Source organism: Anser brachyrhynchus, assembly GCF_964034855.1.
Source record: "Anser brachyrhynchus genome assembly, chromosome: 6".
NCBI lineage: Eukaryota > Metazoa > Chordata > Aves > Anseriformes > Anatidae > Anser > Anser brachyrhynchus.
This window is the reverse complement of record NC_137700.1, coordinates 2,952,102-2,965,261: the sequence shown is the minus strand read 5'-3', so window position 1 is coordinate 2,965,261 and position 13,160 is coordinate 2,952,102. Positions and strand designations below refer to the sequence as shown.

Sequence of the window (13,160 nt, the reverse complement as noted above, 5' to 3'; positions counted from 1 at the left end):
TAAGTGTGACTGAACCGATCACACCTCAAAGAGCACGTTAAGGAAGGACCATGCAATTCAGATGTGAGGTGCTATTACAGTTCTTTCTCTTCCTCAGACATCACTTATGAGAATCCTGAATACGCTGCATGTTGCTTTCTAGGATCCGCAGGCTAAGACGAACCTGGGATTAAATTGCTTTAATAACCTATTGGACGCTCTTGATTCGACACCTTAATTTCCTTAGTATCCAACAACAAGAAGTGGATACTGCATTTTTCATTTAGAGGGGTCAGGCATGAATCCTACAGAACTGAGCCGGGCACTCTGTGCTTTTCTGAGGGGATGTTTGACTAACAGCTTGTTTTGCCAAACCATCTTATGCAAATGTTCAATTGTTTCTCACATACGTAGAAACATCTTACATATTGATCAGCACAGAGAGCGCCTGAACTCAACAGGCTTTCCCTGTGCACGGGTTAGGCTTAAGGGAGCTCATTTCGGACATTAGTCCACATCGACAGGTTTCACAGTTCAAGAGCTGTGCAAGACGCTGTTTAGTGAGCCAGCACAGGCTGCTAACATTCATTACCACAGAGCCAGCTCACATTCCCTGACACTCAATCTAACTTTGTTTCACAGTGAACGCTAGGACCTGCAGCAACCTGCTGCTGCCTTCCACTCCAAATCATTCTCCACAGCTCCTTGCTTCAGCTCACCACTACTTACTGGGCATGTCTTTTCACTTCTGCCAATATGAATATTTCAGCATGCAGCTACACGCCTAGGAAGCTTGACAAGCCATGGTGCAGACAATGCTACGAGAAAAGTCCAATATCAGCTAATAGCCACTCTTCTTAGATTTCCAAAACAGATGTAACGTTTTCAAGTTTGGGATTATTTCCGTGCACCAGTTGTTTAAACAAAATGAAGCAACAACAACAACAACGAAGCTGCGTCTCCTTATTTCTAAATGAAGTTAAAAGATAACTTATGCTCTAAGTCATGCAATACATAAAACTAATATCTAGCATTAAGACATAATTAGTTAATAATCTCACTCGCTACATTTGTAGCAATTCTCTCCATCCAGCTCTTCAGGTTTCACAAATAGTTCTAGAGCTCTGGTAACAGATGAAACCGCCTAGAGGAGCGAGAGAGAAGAGCGTAAAGTCACTGTAAATTCAAAATTCCAGAGACGCACTAGGAGTTTATAAGAGAACCTGACTAATACATACTTAAGCGATCTACTATGAGCACTGTCAAGAAGGAGGCAGAAAGAGCATGCTCAGCGTTTACCTCACCTGGAAGTCATTTTACTTTGAAACAAATCATTTTCCAGTAACGCAGACAGCATCTATAGTGTGCTTTGTCATCAATACTGGCAACAAATCCAGCAGTCTAACAATTAGATGTATATTGAGGTAGAACAACAAAGAAGTTTTGACAGTATCATAATTTGTGCAGACATAAAATTCTTTCCGCTTAAACCCAATGCAAATTTGGAGACTCTTTACATGGCTTCCATCAGCGCATTCCTCTATATTCTTAAACCTATAATAGCAGGGAAAAAAAGAAAAAGACAAAAAAAAAAACAAAAAGGAGAAAAAAAGCAGGATTTTTACATAGTACATATTTTTACATATTACATAGTTTACATATCCCTCCACATGCTGTTCTGAATAATAGCCAAAATATTCATAGCCACTGTATTTGTTCTCCCCACACAGCTGAAAAAACAACATTTGAAACATATTTTTCAAAACATATTTTAATATCCAGCAGACTGTTCAGTCATCAAGCATTTAAAGACTGTTTTAGATAATCTCTAGATTAATCTAAAAGGAATCCCATAAACATGCTGCAGCCGCTTACCTTTAATATACTCGCTGGATGCGATGTTTCTTCCTTTCACCTGCACTGGAAGGCTTCCCTTCCTTGTGAGGTTGTTTACTGCCCTCACTTCTGCATTGCTCTCATAAAGAGCCATCTGGAGGATGGGATTCTTCCTTCTTCTCCCGGGTTTTCTTCTGGAAACGAGGATCTAAGTGTTCCAAGAAGCCTTTCACTTTCCTGATGTTTCTCCTTTTTCTTCTTTTTGTTACGCTTGCGATTGGCATTGTCAAAGTGGAGCGCAGAGAAATACAAATCATAAAGTCTGAAAGAAACATGCAAGTTAAAAAGAGAAAAAAAGATGTGGCACTTGTTGCATACAGGAAACTTTATTTATTTTACCACAGGCGATGATTTGCCGCATGTCAGCTATTTTGTGGTACTTTGTGCACATGTAACTTCCTTTAGATGCAGCAAACTTAAGCCCTCAGATTGAAGGACCATAGGTCCTGGTTGGTACACAGATCATTAACAATGGTTAGCTCTGGAATATGTGCAAGTAAAAAAAAAAAAATATTTTAACCTAATCCAGAATGGTGTGCAGATGTGATTCGAACTACGTGGTCCAAAGCTAGTGCTCTGACAAAATTCAGCAATACCTTTCCTGTCTTCACTGATCAACCTAATGATCCCCAGTCATGATCCCCAGCCAGATTATGCTATCTAAATAACTCAGAAACTATGAAAAAAAAAAAACAAAACATGAGAAGCACCCAGAAAAGAATTAGGAAAAAAAATGCTGATTAGGCTGGAATCCCTGCTTACTTGGAATCCTTCTCTCCCTGTTTATCTTCAGACTTCTTTTTCTTCTAGAACTTCTTATATTTTTTCATGTTTTCACCACCTAAAACCTCCTTTTCTACCTTTCTGCGTTGCCTTTCTATTTCACTTTCACTACCTTCTGCACGAGTATATTGTCTTTTTCTGTTTCCTTCTTTTGCCTTTTTCTGGCGACAGTTCTCCAAATGAGCTGACACAGGTGGAAGTGCATGTCTCTCACGCGAATGTTTTCCAGAATGTTGCTGAGCTACTGAGCAACGATGTGAGTCTGCTCTGGGTGTGCTAAAGTGATGTACATCTTCCTCTCTCAAGAGGGAACCGTGAGGCCATCTGCTTTTGTAATGATAACGCTTATGTGACCTGCTGGAGTAAGTCTGAGTCAATTTGTCAAAGTCTTTATCACCGTGAGAGAACTTTCTCTCTCTACTGTCTCCTGCTGCATGAGGTGAATAGTAATCCTTGTAATAGCTACATTTTTCCCATTTCCGTGGTTCATCTTGATAGTATCTTTCTCTGCTCCAACTTCTTTCCCCTTTGGAATGGTAATATCTAGCGCTATCTTGTTCTGATCTTCCTCTGCTTCGAGATCTGTACTTTGAATATTTTACTGGTCTTCTGCCATTATCAGGGCTGTTCCTTTCACTATGGGAAGATCTGTACCTGCTTCCCTCCCAATACTCCTGCTTGTGACGCTTTTGCTTAACAACTTCCACACTCCGAGAGCACCTTCTCTTGCTGGAATGACCATCTTTTTGACTCTCCTTCTCTTCAGTAGGAGAATGTTCCCTCTTTCTCTGGTAACGCTCTTTGTCAGATTTTTTAGTCTCGTCCTTTGTATCTTGGCATCTATCTGTAACAGCTAAGGAGGAAAGGTTTTTAGAACTACATTCACTGTCAGACTTTAGAGGGGAAGTTTGCCGCAATTTCTCACCAGTCTCAGAAGACTCTTTGATGTAGAAAACATTTTCTTCTGAAATCAGTTCATGTTCTTTTGATCTTCTTGGTTTCTCCTTGTCTCCACGGTCATCACATTGGTACTGTTCAAGGTATTCATCATTCTCAGTAGATTTCGGAAGTCCCGGGACACTGCACAAAATAAAAACACGTTTCCGTCTCCCTCCACCTGCTGCTCTGAGAAAAAAGGGGTGGGGGCGACGGGGGAACAGCCAATGTTTCTCCAGATAATGGAGAAAAATGGAAAAACATTCTATGAAGAAACACAAGTTCTCCGCGAGGCACCAGCCTGCATCAGAGTGCTATGCACAGTGTCGATCATTAGTTCTGTTCGCAACACTGGCCATACAGTACGGAATTCTACTGATTTAAATCCTTCCATTAAATAGTATTAGTAGACAGATAAAACCGCAATGGACTTCCATAAAATCTTGTCTTAATCAGACTGTGCTCATTTTACCTTATTTCCTCTGACAAGCTGTTCAGCTGGCTGGCCGTGAGGGATTCCATGATGACTTCTCGAGGGACTGGAGGCATAGCTCCAGGCATCTGCAACTAAAACGCACAAGTCAGCAGACAGAAAAAATACCATTTGTGCTGAGGACTAGTCTTCTCAGAATTTCTACATTAAATGCTAAGCAAGATCGCTTTGTGTTGTATGCATTATCTACACTTCAAAGATAACGCCAACTCACCTCCCAAAATCTACTTTATGAAACTTAAGAATTTTTATCTCAGCTCAGCTTAAGCTGACAAGTTCTAATGTCAGCTCAGCTCTGCAAATTCTAATGGCATAATATCACAAAGGGTTACGATCAAATTTGTGCTGTGTTTTCTCAGCATTTCGCCTGAATTAGGAACATGATAAACACTCCCGAATACATCGTGGGTGAGAAATTCTCGATGGAGCAAACTACTATGTTTCAAGCAATCCGTTTGTTTTAGAAAAGAACATCTCACAAGGTTTAACAGGTTCAACTTGGCAAGTGGAATCATCAAGTTTCAGTCCGTTTTCTTTAGATTCATGAACTAAACTAATAGCACCATTCAGTGAATCAGTGTTTGGCAGCTCATGCTGGGATCTTCCTTCATCAGCATTCTGACAGGAAGAATGGGAATTCTGCAATGTACGGACTACCTTTCCAACCAAAATTCCACATTGCATTGCAATTCCTTTTAAATAAGCCCTTTGACTCCTCCTCAGATTTTCCTGAAGATTCTGCACCGTAAGGGACTGTGTTATCAGAGCTGAGTTTAGGATTTCCATTCACCTTTGGCTCCACAAAAATTTCAGCAGAAACTCTTTTTTTTTTTTTTTGTATTTGTATTTGCTTCATTTGCTTTACCGAATTTGTGATTGTGGATGAAGGAACAGCCTTGTAGAGATCTTCATCCTCCACAGCACTGCTAAGACAGTCAGGCTGTGACACAGTCTGACGAGCAGGCAATTTATTGTGAATACTGATGGTGATCTTCTGGTTTTTTGACGTATCAGTAATTGAAGGCCTGGTAATCGCCTGTTCTTGAACACAGGCCATTGGTGGTGCTGAAGATGGCCTTTTTAGGGTGACACCAGTGGTATTTGCATCCTCTTTTATGGATCCATTTCCATTTAAACGACTTGAATTCTGTATTTAAAAAGAAGAAATTGCAAGACGGGTTAATGGAAACACTCCATTTAACATTTTTAAACATGTCATTCTCCTACTAAGTATTTCTACAAATGGTCTTAACACCTAAAAAGCAAAAAACACTGCCCTTAAAAGATAAATGCAAGTCCCATAAGTGTATTTAATTCCTGCTTTTGGTTTACTGCATATTGATATCAAATTAACATCATTTTTGAAAACCATCCAAACAACTGAACATTGCCTAAAGCTATTCCCAAATATATTTAGTTTCCCCTTTAAACATACCCCAAAAAGCCTGGAATAATTGTTCTGGTGCTCAGGAATAAGACAATTTGGTTTCCCTGTCTTAGCTAAAGTGACGTCGATAGGAAAAACAAGTCCTCTTTTAAATGATTCGAGGATTAGTACACTCTACTTAAATTGTCAAAGAGCGTAGCTCTCTGTGCTTTACAAAGCTGTCTAGGAGGTATAAACAATGGAGTCGCATGGCTGCGCAATTCAGCAGTAACCACTGTTTGAATGACTCTGGCTGTAGCATGAGGGCTGTGAAGACAGCTGCAGCGTGGGAAGGAAAACAAAACAAAGATGCCAAAAACCAAACAAAAAACCCCACACCAAACCCCAAACCCACTGTCCGTTTGGTGCCATTATCTGCCCTCCCGCTTCCCTAAATTACCTTAATCATATGAGGAGGAAGTCGTGGTCCCAGAAATCCAGCCTGCTTACTGTTAGCCCCCCGCTGACCAGGGGGGAATGAACAGGGATAAGACGGTGCTGCTAAGTAAAAAGCACGTTCTCCGAGCGTCAAATCATAGCGCCTTCAGAAAAGAGCAGTGATCTCAGTTTAGTTTTTCTTTCGGCCTACTCTTGGATTAAATCCCATCCTATAATTTTATAGGAACAGTTCATACGATATGGAAGCCTTCTCTACAGAAGACTTAGCCAAGACTACAAACTGAAAAGTAGGTAACAGTCTTCCTACTATGACTATCACTTTCAGAGCAATAATTCATTCTTACACCACAGATGGCCTTCATTTCTCTCCTTCTCTAAATTAGCCAGCTACAGATAACACATATACAGCAATTTACACAAGTGCTGCAGTTTAAGGCCAAGCAACAAAAGATAATAAATGACAGAGAATTTCAGGTTAGACAGAACTGAATTAGAGAAATAATCATCTTTTCCTGGGAGAGAAAGAAAAACACTTGCAAAAAGAAAAGTATCAATAACAGGAGAGTAAATCTCTTCTGAACACATTTGAATACTTGTTATTACCTGATATAAAAAAGTAAGTAAGCTTGCTGACCAAGAACTCTTTTAATGTCAGTACGGACTACTTTTGCATCATTCATCTGATACCAAAGTCCATTACCAGCCTGCAAATAAAGACAACGATATCTTTAGATGAATTGCATGTTTTCCAAATGAAATCACAGATAGCAATAAAATACACACGTGTCAAATAAACATATAATGAAATCTTTTTCCCTAGAAACAGTACTACTAGTAACACTTGAACTGGTTTGCCAGCACAACCTTTACCCTGTTAGAAATGATGTTGACTTCTACCTTTATGTAGCATACATAGTGTCCTGAGCGACAGTTGATACCATGATGCACCAGCACCGCATATAAGGCATAGAGGAGTGGTTCTCCACTTGATTGAGACATGTAGGCTCGGAGGTCCAAATACTCAGGATATTTTACTTCCTAAAGAGAGACCAAGAAGATAGAAAAATTATATCAGAGTACTTCGCGGACTAGCCAGAGAAAAACACTTCCAAAAAACAGAGACTGGAATTATATGAATATATCTCTTGATTCACTAAAAATAAGTCTTCCCATAAGCAACGTTTAATACTAGAAGTTGCAGACAACTGTTTTCTGATGAATTAGCCTTCTCAGAGGAAAGTATATGCTTCTTGTCAAGCAGGAACTTTACTGATATTAAGAGAAAGAATAAGCCATAGTCGTTAGTCTACAATTATTGTCTGAAAATATTAACAACTTTCAGCTTTGGGGGATGTCCCATTACATGATGACAAAGTTGCATTACAGCGGGAAATATACCTTGTTGATCTTTCCACCTGTGAAATCTGCAAATCTTTTCAGTGATATTGTGAGAACGTTGGAAGAACGGTGTATGGTAAATCTCTTGGATGCAGGAACCATCTTTTTACACCTTAAAAACAAGCAGAGACAAGTGTTTGAAAGCATCATCTTTTTTGCCCCCAAAACAAACTCGTTTTAATGTCTCATGCATGCTTATGCTATTTGAATGATATTTACTTGCATCATATGTTTGGTTTTTTCTTTTCATAAACCCATGCACTGCATGTCACGTTTGTTAATACAGAGAAGAAGGTAAGTTTTACCAACAACTCAGAGCATAGCGGGAACAGGAATCTCTCACGAAAGCGTATTACCAGGGAGTTATAAAATATAAACAAAAAATAGTAAAAATGAGTTATATATAAGACTAATAACAGTTATCAGCAATGGAAAAAGTACTGTACATGTGCAAGGCCTTTCCTTTTAAGCTCACAAAAAGACGGAAAATTCTGGCTTTAAGTGTGACTGAACCGATCACACCTCAAAGAGCACATTAAGGAAGGACCATGCAATTCAGATGTGAGGTGCTATTACAGTTCTTTCTCTTCCTCAGACATCACTTATGAGAATCCTGAATACGCTGCATGTTGCTTTCTAGGATCCGCAGGCCAAGACGAACCTGGGATTAAATTGCTTTAATAACCTATTGGACGCTCTTGATTCGACACCCTAATTTCCTTAGTATCCAACAACAAGAAGTGGATACTGCATTTTTCATTTAGAGGGGTCAGGCATGAATTCTACAGAACTGAGCCGGGCACTCTGTGCTTTTCTGAGGGGACGTTTGACTAACAGCTTGTTTTGCCAAACCATCTTATGCAAATGTTCAATTGTTTCTCACATACGTAGAAACATCTTACATATTGATCAGCACAGAGAGCGCCTGAACTCAACAGGCTTTCCCTGTGCACGGGTTAGGCTTAAGGGAGCTCATTTCGGACATTAGTCCACATCGACAGGTTTCACAGTTCAAGAGCTGTGCAAGACGCTGTTTAGTGAGCCAGCACAGGCTGCTAACATTCATTACCACAGAGCCAGCTCACATTCCCTGACACTCAATCTAACTTTGTTTCACAGTGAACGCTAGGACCTGTAGGAACCTGCTGCTGCCTTCCACTCCAAATCATTCTCCATAGCTCCTTGCTTTAGCTCACCACTACTAGAAAATGAAGCAACAACAACAACAACAATGCTGCGTCTCCTTATTTCTAAATGAAGTTAAAGGATAACTTACGCTCTAAGTCATGTAATATATAAAACTAATATCTAGTATTAAGACATAATTAGTAATAATCTTACTCGCTACATTTATAGCAATTCTCTCCATCCAGCTCTTCAGGTTTCACAAATAGTTCTAGAGCTCTGGTAACAGATGAAACCGCCTAGAGGAGCGAGAGAGAAGAGCGTAAAGTCACTGTAAATTCAAAATTCCAGAGACGCACTAGGAGTTTATAAGAGAACCTGACTAACACATACTTAAGCGATCTACTATGAGCACTGTCAAGAAGGAGGCAGAAAGAGCATGCTCAGCGTTTACCTCACCTGGAAGTCATTCTACTTTGAAACAAATCATTTTCCAGTAACGCAGACAGCATCTATAGTGTGCTTTGTCATCAATACTGGCAACAAATCCAACAGTCTAACAATTAGACGTATATTGAGGTAGAACAACAAAGAAGTGTGACAGTATTATACTTTGCGCAGCAATAAAATTCTTTCCCCTTAAACCCAATGCAGACGTGGAGACTATTTACAGGGGTTCCACAGAAGGACAAAGTCCAATCCACTTTCTAACCACCACCAAGCTCTTATATTTTAACATTGTACGTGGTTTGGTTTTTTAAGTTAAACAAGTTTAATTTAGAAAGTTATACATGTACTTAAACATCATGAATTATATTTACAAAACCTCCTACCTTTACATCCAAAGTGATATCAAGAAATGCCTCATACGTATCCGAAACTGCTTTGCAATTCAAGCACTTCACTGGAAGCAAAATATAAATGCTTAACAACACGTGAAGGAGACTAACTGTCCACATTCAAGTTGTCGATAGATACTACTTCAGACAAACTACAGACTGCTTTACTACCGACAAAAGACACAGATCAGTTCTAAGGACAGGAATATTTTTAAAAGTACCTCTTGATCTTAGAAATCCTCCAAATATTTGATGAATGATGGTGGTAGCTTGAGAAGATCTGTCCAATCTGGAAATAAATTATAATCAGACCTCAGAAGATTTAAGGCACACAGTTAACTCTTCAAAGAGTTTTATGAAAACCAAGGATGACCTAGACTTTCAGTTTTGATAGTAAATAAAGGCCTAAAAGGTGCTAGAGAACGTATAAAAGTGAATTTGTTTATGCTTACTTGGTGCTTCCATTCAAGCACGCTTCCTGCATAGCATCAACAGTATAGCGCAAGAACTCGTGTGTGTCTTCTTGACTGCCAAAACGGAAATGTTGTCCTATTCCTAAATAAGAAGATGATAGTATTCACCTCATTTAAAAATGAAGTAATTCTCCTGTTTCTAAAATCTCTCTTCTTTACAGTGTTAAAACCATTTATACACATCAAATAATTATTTGAAGATTACAAGATGCTGAAAAAGAAACACATCTGAAGCCACTTACGACTGAGATTATTGATAACACGCGTAGGCTCGATGGCATCAACAGTGCAACGCAGGGCCTGGTTAATGTGAGTCTCCATCGTGCACATCATGCAAAAATCTTGTTCACGACCTGAAGAGTGAAAGAAGAAAGCATCCCAGTCTAGCGAAACAGACATAACTACAAACAAACATATAAGTAACATTTAAACTATAGATACAATATCCACTCTCCTTGTCCCAACAGTCTCCTAACATTTCATTTCACACAACTTTATAGAATAAAAATATCCATTAAGCCTGTATTCAAGTGCATTTTGTGATGAGAAATCTAAAAGACTACTGCAAAGTCACGTTTGTAAAGGCTGACAGGAATGTGAACTCCACAGGTTGCAAAATGTATGAGGAAAGAATATTTGACCTTGATGATACAGCATTAAGAGAACGTGGGTTATTTTCAGCACAGTGCTGTCAGGTGAGCTTCATGATACAGAGCTACGAGTCCTTTGGGAAAAAGGAAAAATTACAGTAATGTATGTAATAGTACTTCTGCCCTCCTTTTTTCAACAGGATTCTTAACTGAAACGATTTCTATATACAGGAAGAAAACAGTTAAATTTCTAGGTATCGATACAAAGATACCAGCCTAAAAAGCATACAGGTTTAGTACAACATTTACTTTATAGTACAACATTTTATTTAGGACAAAATCAGTCTAGATTTTAATACAGTCCCACAAAAAAATCTAGTCGTGTTCATAACAGCTCATATTGCTTTCTAGGTTTTTTTTGGTTTTTTTTTTTTTTTAATTGGTTCAACAACGAACAGACCATTTATTGTAGTGCATTATGGAACCTCGGCTGTGCAGACTAAAGACCTATGATGCCAACATCCTAAATTTTATTGCCTTTCTAGCAGCAGGAAGCCCAAATAGCCCAAATGCCAAATGTTCATTAAATGCATTACTGTCCAATGCACTTCATTATTCCCATGAAGCAAGAAAAGATCCTTTTAAAAAAACAAACAAACAAACAAACAAAAAAAACACATGGTGCATTAAACGCACTCCATATGCTATTCCGAGCCCACTGCTAATACAATGCTCAAAGCCAGCGTCTACAGGTAAAATCAGACAAGTAAGTTTGTCTCACAGAATCACTGCTGTTCTTTCACCTTCACAGCTATCCAACAGATTTAAAATACTGTTAGAAAGTACTCACATGACTGGCTGTGCTCAAGAGAAAGCATGTAATTGGCAAGTGGGGGGGTGTAGGTCAAACACTGTAGAGTAGCATTAAGAAAACACGTGTTGCCAAGATTGTACAGGCCAACTCCAACACTTTGTGTTTCTTGCCAATCCATACGTATCTTCTCAGGTGGAAAAAGAATCCTTTGTGGCGGAGCAATTCCATCATTAACAACTGCAAGAAAGTTATATTTAAAAAGAGATTTTGTTTGTTTGTTTCTAAGAAAGGTATTAAGTATATATAGGTATAGTGAATATATAAAGTATATATAGGCATAGTAAAAATACTATTCTGCGGGAGCACCTAGAGGAACTAGCTACAATCCAAAACAGAAAAACTTATTGCAGACACCTTTAATACCGCCATATTCAAATTGGCTGGTCAACACAACGTTTTGGGAAAAAAAAGTTTAGTCAACCATTTTAATTTCTTCCTTATTATATGCTTTTTTCCTTATTATAACTTCAACCACAAACTTAGACTTGAAATTATATGGTAATAAATGCAAGGACAATGTAAAAACAAATAACTAGGAATGACGGTACCCCTACAAATATCAGATCTTTTCCTGAGCAATCTTAACATTCAAAAACCTGTGAATAATGGAACCTGTGAATAGCAACAATCAAACACTTTTCTTTGCAAAACAGAAAAGATATGGATGAATCAGTGCATTACAAAATGCTCCCCACATTTCTCTGTCGACTGTAAATATATCAAAATTAATTTCTGTAACGTCAGTCACTTCAGTTGCCTTAGGAGAATCGCTTTGGAAGTCTTTATTCACAGTAGTCCTGTTCTCTATCAGTGCAACAAGCAAGAACTACCACTTTCTACTTTTGTTTTGAAGAAAACGGAGGCAGGATAAAGCGCACACTTACTTAGATCTCTTTGGGCAAAAGGCTTAGATTTTTCAGAGGATCTACAATAAATAGCACCTCCACATCCTTGGGCCACAGAGACTTGGCTTGAATCTTCTGCAGGTGGTATCCGGCCCCAGTTTGCGGTGCGTGACATCAGTTTTTTAGTACTCGGTTTCTTGGATTTGCCAGACCGCCTTGAAGATGGCTTTTTAGACTTTGAAGATTTGGGCTTGTTAACTATGGTCATTGTTCTCATCTGCGACAGAGACAAATGTTCTGGCTGACGTAAGAATACCAAGAAGCATTCCAAGAAGAAAAGAGTAGTAGAAGTCCTGTCACTTAATCTCAAAGAAACGGCCTTGAAGAACTAACTTGCTGGTATGAATGATTTAAAAGGAATCCCCAAACTAAACACACAAAGGAAAAATTTCCATCAAAACTCTATCAGTATTACTTTTAGCTTCTGCAGAACTAGTGGCTGATGCCATTTCTTTCACTTTCGTAGGATTTTAATCCATTACAACTCTGGAGTCTTTTTAATATAAAAATGCAAATGACATTCTCTGAGGGGAATCAGTTATTTATTGCATTTTTGGAGCTTTGCAATTATCTATTAATTATTACCTATTATCTAATAGATAATGGTTGCGATTTATATATAATTGTTGCTCACGCTAGTAATGGAGCACTATTACTTTACTGCCTGCGCTTTTCTGCTTCGTGTGCACAAAGGTACCTGCATTTCGCTGCTACTTTACTTCTGTCTTTCCAGGGCTCACCCTCTACCTCACTGTCTACTGCACCAGTCATGATGGCTTGGTTGTGATTCTATAATGAGCCTAGCTTTTGAATACACTTTTTCTGGGCGTCACTTTGTGATAGCAAGTTAATTTGTGAGGGCTTATCACCTATGACCTGCTTCTCAGTAGGTACACGTTTGGCCTCTGTTAAGCAGAGAGTCAATCACAGCTTAAGATTTTGTCCAAGATGCCATTCACGAAACTGAGTTTAACCTTGACAGAACTGAGTTTAACCTTTAAACCTGAAGCTCCGTTAAAGAATAAAGCAGCACCCAAGCCAGGA

The 13,160-nt window shown here is 38.8% G+C and overlaps 1 pseudogene across 1 annotated transcript; it reads right to left on the bottom strand.

Annotated features, from left to right (window-relative positions):
• Positions 1-1,386: 1,386 nt before the first annotated feature.
• On the bottom strand, positions 1,387-12,324 carry LOC308196941 (ubiquitin carboxyl-terminal hydrolase 42-like; annotated as a pseudogene). The gene is made up of 15 exons: positions 12,096-12,324; positions 11,188-11,388; positions 9,990-10,100; positions 9,727-9,829; positions 9,496-9,563; positions 9,269-9,339; positions 8,652-8,734; positions 7,311-7,422; positions 6,810-6,950; positions 6,516-6,616; positions 5,914-6,055; positions 4,526-5,234; positions 4,067-4,155; positions 2,638-3,738; positions 1,387-2,137 (listed from the first exon to the last, which is right to left on the bottom strand). The product of its transcript is annotated as a ubiquitin carboxyl-terminal hydrolase 42-like (transcript).
• Positions 12,325-13,160: the final 836 nt, after the last annotated feature.